We start from the raw sequence: 12,465 nt of genomic DNA on the forward strand, positions 1-12,465 counted from the left end.
AAAAAAAAAAAAAAGATGGTAGGTAGTGTCACATGTGCTTACTTTGCCTTACTTGCCCACCACAGGCCTCGCCACCTGCCATCTCTTCCTCAAGAGCCTCCCAGGTTTACCTTTGTTCTCCACAACCACCTTATTTTAGCCTCTTGAAACTTTACAACTGTAGTGGTTTATTGGCTGGTGGACTGCTCTCCACTTTCCTCAAGCTCATTTTTCAAAATATTACTTTTCCCATGTCCCTGGCTTGCTAAAGATCTTACAGCTCTTGAATCCTTCCTGTCAGACAGAATTTAAATTAAGCCACATGTTCAAGGCATTCTGCCGACGGGACCTCTCTATCTCTCTGAACCGTATTAATCATTATTCTCTAGCCCCCGCCAGTCTACTTCTCCCGTGCTGATAGGGGAGAGAGAGTGCAAAGGCATTTTAATTTTAGCCTTTTATATGAAAGATTCGCTGGTTCGGACACAAAGGCTGCAAAACGTCCTTTGTGGTGAACAGAGCCCCGGGCTCAGGCAGAGCTGCCACAGTGCCATCTGTGCCTTAGTTGGATGGCTGCGCACAAATTAACCCTGCAACACTGCAGCCTGAGGCTGTGTGCACACCGCTGTCAGCTTACGCGATCCTGCCTTGGGCATGGGGAACCTTGTGGCTGCTGCCTGACTCCATTTTTTTTTTTTTTAAAAAAAGATGTGATTTTTTTTTTTAAAGATTTATTTATTTGTGCATACAGAACTGGGGTACAGGCCAGAGGCTCAGGGGCGGTGAGAGGATTCACCAGAGACAGAGTGGGGAGCAGAACAGGCAAATCGACGAAGTACACTGCTGAGGGGAGCAGCGGGCGGGTCAGGAGAGGTCTGCCACGCCATGTGGTCACCTCCGGGGCAGGCGGGGATCGAACTCATGCGGAAGTGGCTTTAGATTCTCAGTGCTGTGCTTTAACCCGCTGCGCCACCAGATGTGATTTTTTTTTTTAAATAAATCTATATGCATACAGAACTGGGGTACAGACCAGAGGTGTGGGGAGGGAGGTGAGAAATTCACCAGAGACAGAGTGGGGAGCAGAACAGGCAGATGGACAAAGTCCACTGCTGAGGGAAGCAGCGGGCAGGTCAGGAGAGGTCTGCTCTGCCACCTCACGTGGGTCACCTCCCAGACTGGAGATTGAACTGTGCTGCAGTAGCTGCAGGCAGCTTCATAGTGCTGCGCTTTAACCCCTTGCACCACCATGGAGGGCCCTGACTACTTTTGGTCTTGTGTTGGTGTTCACCTAAAAAGTAAGCTCCTCGAAGGCATACATTGACCTTGAGGGTTTTTTTTCCCCCCTCACATGCCCTGTGATCCCAGTGTACATGTTGAATTCATTCGTTATCAGCTCATTTATCCATGATCTTACATTGCTGCTCTGCAGCCTGGTGGTCTGGGCCTGGGCTAGGAGCGGTGTGTGCATCAGAAGGCCTCTCTAGTGGCAGCAGAGTCAGCAGGATGGGGTTCGGCCCTGGGTGCTGTGGCCCCACCAGGCAGGGAAGCTGTTCCTGCTCACCCTCCAGACACGCCTGGTGCATCTGGGACTCTCATTAAATCTGTAACGAATTCCTCTATGGCATTAGTCAGCCACATGGAACCAAGTTGGAACCAAGAAACCTAACATGGAACAGATTGTATTTTAGCAGTCTTCAAAATAAGGGAGCTTACGTGGCTCTGTCAACTCTTTTTTTCCCCCTTTTTTTCAGGAAAAAACACCCAGAGGCAAGAAAAACATATGTTTTTCTCTTTCATTGGAGACTCAGAGTCCATTTTAGATATGACCAATACCAGGCTATATTATTTAATCACAAGGCAGAATATATAAAATTTTGGAATCTATCAAGTAGAAAAATAACAATGTTTCCTTCAAGGACAAGTGCTGCCTCTCACCTGGGGGGCGGAGGGGAGGCTCCCGCTGTGAGTGTCATGGCAAGTAGGCTGACCAAGCTCAAAGGACACCCCTTAATGAGGTAATGTCCTCCTGTGACTCTGTCCACTTGTCCCACCTGTGCATTCTAGAACAACACAGACTACATGTTTGCCTCTGAATGTGTACAGCTCTTCAGATGTTTAAAGATCTTTAGTTTAGTTAAGGGGATTTTTCTCAAATTTAGTTAAGGTCGATCCCTCCCCCGCTGAACCTTCTTTCAATGTAAATTCCAAGGCCTGCACTTAGGAAGTTTTCTCCAGTAGGTCTCAGCTGGGACCTAGGCACTGGTGATTCTATACCAGTGGTTTCTGGTTTCTATTCTGGTTTCTATTGAGTCCCTACAATATGCCCAGTTCAGGATCAGGAACTGGCAATAAAAATATATAGGTATGTGCATTTCCAAAGATGATTATAAAAATGGCCAGCAAACAGGTGAAAAATAACATCATTAGCCATCAGGGATCTGATGGTAGATCCCTGGCAAGTGACAGCCACAGTGAGCGATCATACCCCTGAAGGTGGCTGGAAATAAATATATAGGAACTGACAAACAGATAAACAAAATTGCTATATCCATCTAGTGGAATATTATACTATCATAAAAGGGGATGAAATGTTAAAAAATGGGTGAACCTTGAATACATTGTATCAAGTGAATGATTTGAGTTTATCTGAAATATCCAGAACAGGTAAATCCAAAGAGACAGGAGAGACTAGTGATAGACAGTAACTGTGGACATGAGGGCGATATGGAAACTGCTAATGGGCAAGAGGTTTCTTTGGGGAATGCATTCGTTTTCCTGGGCTTCCGTAACAAAATAACACAGACTGGATGGTTTAAACAATGGAAATATATCCTCTCACAGTTGAGCAGGAAGTCCTAGATCAAGGTGTGAGGAGGGTTGTTTTACTCTCCTTGGCTTGTAGATGGCTGTCTTCTTGCTCTGTCTTCATATGTCCTTTGTGGTGTGGGTGTGTGTGTGTGTGTATGTGTGTGTGAGAGAGACACATGCACACATACCTGATGTGTATCCCTTTACAAGAGCACCAGTTATATTGGATTAGGGCCCCATCCTCCCCAGCCTCATCTAAACTTAATCACCTCTACGAAGACTTTATGTCTACATAATCAATTATTTTTCTAAAATAATAGGAGTTGGAATTTCACCATATGAATTTGGGGGTGGGGGTGCCACAATTCAGCCCATAACAGGGATGATGAAAATGTTCTAAAATTAGATAGTGTTGTAAGTCTCTGGGACTATCCTAAAAACCACTGAATTGTGCATATGAGAAGAATTAATCATATGGCATGTGAATTATGCCTCAGTAAAGCTGTTATGATAAAAACACACAAACACACCCACACAAAATTGGACATGGCTCTTGCTTTTAAAGAGCTCACAGGCCAGTCAGACAAACAAGGGTGTAAATAGACACTTTCGGCTCCTCACAGGGCGCGGGGCATGTGCACTGGTCCTATTTCTGGAGAGTGGAGGGAACTGGGAGATGGAGGGCAGCCACCTACTCCCGGATGAGCGTTTATGGTGACCCAGTGGGGGGGGGTGCTCCCAGCCAGCGGGGGACATAGAAGGAAAGGCACAGAGGCACGAAATCTCAGCATGTCCAGGAGCTGCACGGTTATTATAGCTCTTACACCCAGTGTAAAAGCTACGTTAACAATGAAGTAGAAAGAACCTTGGCTTTAAGGTCACTTTCCTGTCTTCACAGCGCAGTCTCTCCACAAACTTGGACAGTTACCCGAACTATCAGTAACTATCAGTCTGTGTTTTCTCATCTGTAAAGTGGGGATAGTAAGGACGACTCCGTCTGGTTATAAGTATTAAGCGAACTATAGCGTACATTTTCCTAAGTTATTACTCCAGATATACGAGTTCTGTCCCTGGAGTGCCTCTGTTCTTTGGGCAGCCTGATTTTGAGACCCTTCAACATGTTAATTGCCATTCCTTGGGCTAACTTTGGTGATGAAACTTCTGTGAAGTGAGGGCTCCAGGCCTGAACCCAAGGGGCCCGGTGGCGCCGAGTGTGGTAATCCTAAAGCCTTTTCTGCATTTCCAAAGAAACTTGGACTCTCAGGGGCCTGTTAGCAGTCACGCTTTCCTTCGCATAGCTCACAGTGAATTTGGGGAGGCCATTCTTCCCCTCCCCGCACACCAGCTGCGCAGGCCACTCTCCAGGTTTTAGCTACTCTCCAGGTTTCATTCATCTTAGATGTGAAGAATTGATTTTCAGATTTAGCCTTGAGAAATTCAACCTGGATGGTTCCCAATTTGCATTTCAGCTTCTGCAGTCACTTGGACAGTGGTGCTCTGTGTCTGTTGCTCAGGCTGCTTGTCCCTGTGTCCTCTGGAGACCTGGTCACCGTGTCCCAGGGTCACCACCCCAGCCATTAATAATGTGGTGAAGGTAGTGGTAGGGATGAGTCCGGATGGCATGGCCTCCACATGGCCGAGACCACGGCTCCAGCATGTTGACTCTCTTCACAGGAAGAGACATCACAAGATTCTTCTCAGTGATGTCTGCTAACCTGACTTCATCAAGATGGGATGGAGTCATGGTCTACCACGACTAAGTGCTTCTCTCTGATCTCCTATTCAAATAGCCATCTCACAAAAAGAAATGAGTTTAATTCAGCACGACTTAGTCTCCATAAACCCATGAGAGCCCCTGTTGGCTGCAGCTTCATGTTCTAAATGCCTCCAAGCCATCTTACTTTTTGGTTCTTCAGCTTTGCTGGAGATTTGTGGCAGGCTTAGTGGGCCACAAGTTCTGAAGGATACTTTTGATGAAAATCACAACATGTGCATTTTGTTTGTTTGTTTGGGTGATGGGGGTGCCAGAGAAGGACAATATCTCTTCCTTTTCCCCTAGTGACTTAGATGATCAACCTGGGCACAGAGCTTATATCTTTATTTAGTTACTTATTTTCTTATTTTCTTCTTATTATTTTTTAATATATCCATTACATCATCCATTTTTGTACAATGTATGGTTTCAAGGGTGAATCAGAACATATATCTTTTTTTTTTTTTAAGATTTATTTATGCATACAGAACTCTGGTTTAGGCCAGAGGTGCAGGGGGCAGTGAGAGATTCACCAGAGACAGAGTGGGGAGCAGAACAGGCAGATGGATGAAGTACACTGCTGAGGGGAGCAGCAGGCGAGTCAGGAGAGGTCTGTTGTACCATGTGGGTTACCTCCAGGGCCAGGGATCAAACTTGCATTGCAGTGGCTGCGGCCAGCTTCTTAGTGCTGTGCTTTAACCTGTTGTGCCACCAGGGAGGGCCCAGAGCATATCTTCACATTGTGTTTTGGTGAGCTGCTCTGACTGCAAACTCAGGAGGCCGGGGGCCCCATCATGGAGTCAGAAGTGGGGACTGTCGCTCGTTCTGAGTCAGTGCGGTTTGCCATTTAACTGTATCTCACTTTCTTCACTGCAGAAATGGTCAGAGACAGGCCAGCTATGTGTCCCTCTGACTCCTCCTCCTCGAAGTGACTTTTTTGTACACTACAAATAGCACATCTGCCCATAAGCTGTCATTCATGGAAACTAGGTCCTTCCTCATAGATTCTAATTTGAGCTCCATTGGCAGGACAAGCCCTAAAGACAGACTTATAGTTCAGGAGAAGTGCAATTCCGCAAAAATGTAAGACCCAGAATCTGCTTGAACCTTCTACTGGGGCTGTACTCATATGGAGCGTTACGTTCCTCCCTTCCCATCTCTCTTTTTTTTTTTTTTAAAGATTTATTTATTTGTGCATACAGAACTGGGGTACAGGCCAGAGGCTCACCAGAGACAGAGTGGGGAGCAGAACAGGCAGATCGACGAAGTACACTGCTGAGGGGAGCAGCGGGCGGGTCAGGAGAGGTCTGCCACGCCATGTGGTCACCTCCGGAGCAGGCGGGAATCGAACTCATGCGGAAGCAGCTTTAGATTCTCAGTGCTGTGCTTTAACCCGCTGCGCCACCAGGGAGGGCCCTCTTTTTTTTTTTTTTAAAGATTTATTTATTTGTGCATACAGAACTGGGGTACAGGCCAGAGGCTCACCAGAGACAGAGTGGGGAGCAGAACAGGCAGATCGACGAAGTACACTGCTGAGGGGAGCAGCGGGCGGGTCAGGAGAGGTCTGCCACGCCATGTGGTCACCTCCGGGGCAGGCGGAAATCGAACTCATGCGGAAGCAGCTTTAGATTCTCAGTGCTGTGCTTTAACCCGCTGCGCCACCAGGGAGGGAGGGGAGGGCCCTCCCTCCCTTCCCATCTCAAAATGAAATACAGTGATGACTGACATAGTGCTTATGGTTAAAGAGTTTTAGCTCAAGTCCATAGGTCACCAGGTATTACAGTCACCGTGACGAAATGGTGAAATAAAGACGAATGTTTAGGGCCCCCAAACTGTTTGCTGTTTGACTGTCTTTGTGAATTTGAAGCCAACCAGCACCTGCTACAAATAAGATTAGGGGACATTATTTCACTGATACCCTCAATTACTTTTCACTTTATTTTTGGAGCATCAGCCTTCCTTCCCCAATTCATACTTTAATTTTACATTAAACAGGCCTTCTCCTTTTTTAGTTTTACCTAGTCAAGAAAATGGAGCTAATCAGTTTTTGTTGCTTCTTAAAACTCAATTTATCACCAGATCTTGATTTCATGGTAGGCTTCACCTCCCAACTCATTACCCCATGGAAAGCCACGATTCTAGGATTTCCTGCAATGTTCAAAATAAAAATATGACATGAATTATGCATTAGAATAGATATATTGCATTTTGAAGATTAACCTAACATTAATTGTAAATTTGGAGCATATAACAATCGTAACAAAAGCTAACTGATTTATCCATGGTAGATTATTCTTTCACACTCTCACTGACATTGTCATGCTCCTCAATTTCCTTGCTGACATAAACAGGTCTTTGTTGCCCTCAGTACAGTGCCTTTCACGCCGGTCTAGATGGACAGTCTTATGACACCATCATGGTGGTTTTGAGGCATATTAAACTCCACCATGTCATGATTTTTGAAGTAAATGAGTATTGCACAATTTAACTTTTTCAAACTGGCCTGCACACACACAGTCACACTCCTTGGGTGGTGGTGTCTAGGACAACCTCAAAAATGTAGACTTCAGCACCTTGCCAGGAAAGGAAAGCCCTGAGAAATCCCTCCCCCTCCTCTGTCCCACCTCATCCTAAACTTCCAAATCTGGGACCCTGCAACGGGTAGTCGCTTTCACCCATTGGGTAGATTTTTCATAATACTCAAAGGATACTTAATGAAAAGCAGGCATAACCTCAGTAGTGCCTCATCAAGAGCGAGGCCGTGACCCCAATCACATGGAGAGGTATTTTGCTTTCACTTCTTCCCATTTCCCCTAGTGCTGAGAAAAGCTGCAGGTTTTTACTCTTTGAAAAATTATTAAAAAAACTAAGAAGTTTCAGACTGTTACTAGACACTGAAAATCACTACACTAAAGCGAGGGGCTGGGGAACTCCTCAATTTGGAGACAGAAGCCTGTGCTTCAGAATTGTCACCTGCTTCTTCCTTCAAGAGTGAGATGGTGGCTCCGCTGTGACTCGCAGCATGACCTTGGATGAAACACCAATTCTCAGGAATTGAATGGGCGGCGGCACTTTGACTGATTTGCTCTAGGAGGGTCTCGTCTAGCTTTCGAATTCTAGAAATTCGTAAGGTACATTCCAAAATCAGGCAAGGAATTAAAGTGACAGGAGGAGGAAGAATGAGCAGCTGTGGGCGCCCCTGGGGCCAGGTCATCGAAGTGGTCATCTCAGCTCTGAGGCACCGTGAGACAGCGGAACAAGCCACCTTCCGGATTAAAAATGTGCTAATATTAAAGCAGGACTTTTCTGTCACAAAGATGAAACCTCAGACTTAGGAAATTCAGAATGAAGTCATTTGGGGTAAGAAGCACAAGGGTGGTCTCTATACTTTTTAGAAGAGGAAAAGCAGAGTTCCAAGAACTCAGGTGACATTTGTCCATAGTGAGGCACCATGAGCAGCACACTTACCTCTGCGTCTCTCCTGTGGCACCGGCCTCTCCTCTAGGCTCTCTCTGCACCTGGGGTCAAAGCCCACTCACACAGGCACTCCCTGGGGCACTGCAACACCCCGAAGGTTATTAGGCCCACACTTCGCTCACTCGGCATGCCCAGCACCAGCAGTGCCTGAAGCTTCTGTTGGCGTTCCTCACCCAACAGTCTCGTTGGCAGTTACATAGTTTTTCCTGCAGTTACATAGTTTTTCCTTCGCTAAAAAAGAATGAAACAACCTATCTATCGTTATTTATTAAAATGTGTCTTCTTGATGGAAAGGCAGGGAAAGGGATGCCGAATGTTTTAAGAGTTCTTTATTCTTTCTCATCGCAACTGTTTTATTGATCTATTTTATGCTATTGGTTGGTGAATTGCCCATACCTTTGTTTTCGTCTTTTCTTCCTTGCCGTTCATTTTAGATCACCGATGCTTGCTATCAGATTTTCTCTATCCGTACCCGAAGAAAGGAAACAGAATCTCAGTCATTTTGAATACTGGTCCTTTCTGATAACTCCTAAATCTTTTTTTTATAATGAAGTTTATTTATTTTCTTACGTCCTTGTTAATTTGGGGGCAGCACTGATTTCTCCCCTCAGATATAGTCCCCTAAGTTCTCCCACCACATCACCCGTGACCCATCACCACAGTCCCCTATTGTGATCTTCCTCCCCCTCCTGTCTCCCACCCATGGCCCAGATCAATGGTCAGCTGGCAAACTGGTCTTTTTCCTGACCCTTTGTTTCTCTGTATTCTGCTTATAAGTGAAACTATCAGATATTTATCTTTGATAACTCCTAAAACTTTTTTCCTAAAAATTTTGACTCCGTGGCTAAAATTACTTTTTAAATTATTTAAATACCATGTCTGAGTTTCCAGGTTTACTAATAACAAAGAATTTCTAGTCAGTTATCCAAATACTTTTTCTTTACTTCAGATTCATGTTCATATTGTTCACTGTCATTTTGGGGAGGGAAGATTCGTATGTAGAAAAGAGGCAAATCATACCTTTTCTTGTTTCAGTTAAGAGAGTTAGTGCTTTCTAGGTCAGGAATGGAAGACATAGCTTGTGTTCCAGGGAGCCTGCCATTGTTCTAAGCTTTAAGTACAGCTTAGCTCAACCTAACTTCAACTATTGGGTTTTTACAGACTTCAGCATGTACAAATGAGTGGACTAGTTACCACATTCTCCACCTCTGCTTTGACTCTTCTTTAAAAGTCTCTTCTTCCCTCTTGCAGTGAGGTTTTAGTATCAGGATATCTTTGGCCACCAAAATGACTTAAATATTAAGAAAGACTCATCCCCCAACAAGAGGTCTGGAGGGAGAGTAGATCCAAGCTTGAGAAGGTCAGCAGATCAGCACATCATAAGGGACCTTGGTGCCTTCTCTGTCATTCAGCCTGTCGTCTTAGGGTAGCCCCCTTCCAATCCTGGAGGCAGACTGAGCTGAAGGGTGATGTAAGGATGAAAACCTGCACAGGCAGATGAAAGAGGAGTTTCCTCCCATGCTTCTCTTTTTGTCATCCAGAAGCATCTTTCCCAGAAGGCTCCCAGGAGACTTTGCACATCTTACAGTCCGGAATTATGCATCCCATGAGTGAACACACTGTAAAATGTTCTGGGAACAAGCTCTCCCTGCTCTAGCAGACAAGAGCAAAGCCCTCTGTGCAGGGTTGAAGCCTGTGAAACAGCTATACAAAGCCTTCTGCCTTCGGTAAAACCAACCTTCTGCCCCCCACTGATAACAGGAACTGTATGAAGGACGTTTAAACAGTGGGTGGCCGGCCTTTGCTTCTCCCCAGTTCATGCTGTAGAAAGCAAAAGGTTCAACCCCAGCATCGCCTTCCTCTGTGAGTAGCAGTATCAGCTATCATTAGGGCAAAACAACTTAAAAAAACAGAAGCCTCCCAGTCAAGAACAGTTGCATCATTAATGCCAGTGTTTCAACCTATGTAAACTAAGTTGAAACTCACGATTGTTTGAACATTTCTCACAGCACTGCTTTCTGGGTTTGAATCCCCACTTGGATTATGTAACACATTCTTTGTCTAACTGTCATTGAGACTTTTATCCCTTTAACACATGTGTAAAGTGTTCACTGACAAGAGAAACAGGATTACATGATAGGCTGAGATCAACTATGCTTCATCCCAGGAGTTAGAGAAAATGTGGTCCTCTCCAGAGCATGATGGCGGAGGTGTGAGGAGACTGCTAGACAGCCACCAGCAACTCTTAAGATAATTAAGCCATAACGTCTGCTGACTTCACTCATCTGTCTAAATAAGCACAATGGAATTACCTTACTGCTTGCTTGGAAGTGTGGAGGAGAAGAATTGAGAAGCGGAGGAGCTGTAATTGTTTTAGAGGGGGAAATTAGAGTTGACCCAGCTACCTCCCTGGTTATAAGGAAATCTTTTAGAGTCTTTCGACAGAAACTCCAGAAAGCTCTCCCCCATGAAGGAAATCTACTCAGTTGTTGGCTCTGAGGAGAGGGAAGGGCAATTTGTTCTGAATGGACTCTTGTGAAATGGCTTCTTTTATGAAGGCTGTATTTAGAACTGTGGAAATAGCTTCCTTGCAGTAAGTACACAAGTACACAGGCTTTCCCCAAACACCCCAAATCATTGCTGGCATCTGCAGGTCCCCAATGAACTAATACTCACTCATAGATTTCTTGGCTTGGCTTCAGACTCTTTGGTCAACCATTGGGAAAAGGACTTCACACCTCAGAGCACTTGGTCATGGTGTCTCTCTCCCACGTGACCTCCAGGGAGCTCTCTGGAAGAAGATTGGATAGGTCCGTTCTGAAGTTAGTTCTCTTCTTGCATTGTCACTGAGAAACTCCAGTGAGCTCCGGTGCTGCCTTGGGACACAGACTCAAGCCAGTTCTCTCTTTTAGTTGATCCATCTGGAAAAAAGTCACTGGTTGACATGATAGACATTTTTTTCTTCAGGCAATATTGGCCTCTCCTCCTCCTTCTCCTGAAACTTCTGTTTACTCTTCGTCATTCCTGAAAAATAAAAAACAAAAGGCAACTTGCATAGTTTGTCATGGCACCAGGATTGAAGTGTGGCATGCAAGTTGTCATCACAAATTAAAATACAATCTAGACAGAGCCAGGAATAGCCATTCTGCCAAAGAAACATATCTGAAAAAGCTCTACTGTCATTTATTTGTTCTTTATTATCTCTTTTATTATTTCTTGTTGATAATTTAATCCTGTTACTTGCAATAGTCTTATGTGCTGGTAATGTATTTGTAGGCCAAATCAGTGTTGAAAAGCATAGAAAATAGAACTTATCTATAGGTTATAATTAATTCATGGCTTCAGTATTTACTATTTAAGACACTCTCCTTTGTCTCGGATCATCCTCTAGAGAGTAGCTAGAATAGACCAGAACTTCATGGGGGAAATTTCTCTTTTTTACACGCCTAATGGAAGATGGGCTTGGCGCTCTGCCTGCCTGCCTGGGCAGTGATATTTCCTTAGGTCTGGCCCCCACCACAACTGCCCACACCCATGGCCCCACACACATGCCTGAGGCCTCTCGCTGGCTGTTGGGGCCTCTGTGCTCCAGGAGGGTGGCCAATGGGGACGTCACTCCTCCCAGAGAGCAGACATAAGCATCAAATAAAGGGTGATGGCCTTCGCTCCCCAGCTCCCCAGACAGGGGGCTCAGGCGCATGGCCTGGGCTGGTGAAGGATCAGTAGGCTGAGCACAGTTAAAGGATGGTAGGTCAGGCCAAGTTTCTTTCTTTCTCTCTCCGCCACTCCCTCCCTCCCTCCCTTTCTCTTCCCCTCCTTTCCTTCCTTCCTTCCTCTCTCTCTCTCTCTTTCTTTCAAGATTTATTTATGTATACAAGAACTGGGGAACAGGCCAGATGTGTGAAGGGTGAGAGGCTTCACCAGAGACAGAGTGGGGAGCAGAACAGGCAGATCGAGTGAAACACACTGCTGAGGGGAGCAGCGGGGACACAGGAGAGGTCTGCTGCGCCATGGGGGTCAGCTCCCTGGCCGGGGATCGAACTCTCCACGCAGCGCTCTGCATACAGATCGTATAAATCTTTCGTCTTTTGCTTAAGATTTCCGTGGAGAGCAACAAGTCTCTAACAAGTAGGAACTTTATTGTGCTCCTGGGGTGAGGTTCACAGACCCCAAAGGCAGAGTAGAGGTCAGTGAAGTCGCGTCCCCTGGGGAGTACAGGAACTTTTTATAGGGTAGGGAAGCTGCTTTGCTTTTCTGTGTGCAGCGCTTATCTGTATGCCAGCCCTGCAGAGTTGATTCCCAGAATGCAGGCAGTTCCGGGCTGTAGGAGGCTCCAGGCATGCAGGCAGTAACAGTCTCAGGTTCAAGGTTCCGCCTCCAGCCTTGCCCAGGCCGCCTCTAGGCCTCTACGGCTGGCAGGAAGAGCCCTTTGCAGGAGGCCCTCCCCC

At 45.7% G+C, this 12,465-nt stretch overlaps 1 protein-coding gene across 1 annotated transcript in view; it reads left to right on the forward strand.

The window, feature by feature from the left end:
- NEK11 (NIMA-related kinase 11) overlaps positions 1 to 12,465 on the forward strand; it is a 155,934-nt gene that overhangs the window by 20,775 nt on the left and 122,694 nt on the right. The gene's annotated exons all lie outside the window — the stretch shown is intronic.

The sequence above is a fragment of the Condylura cristata genome, unplaced genomic scaffold (assembly GCF_000260355.1).
Source record: "Condylura cristata isolate star-nosed mole 26May11 unplaced genomic scaffold, ConCri1.0 scaffold00033, whole genome shotgun sequence".
Taxonomy (NCBI): domain Eukaryota; kingdom Metazoa; phylum Chordata; class Mammalia; order Eulipotyphla; family Talpidae; genus Condylura; species Condylura cristata.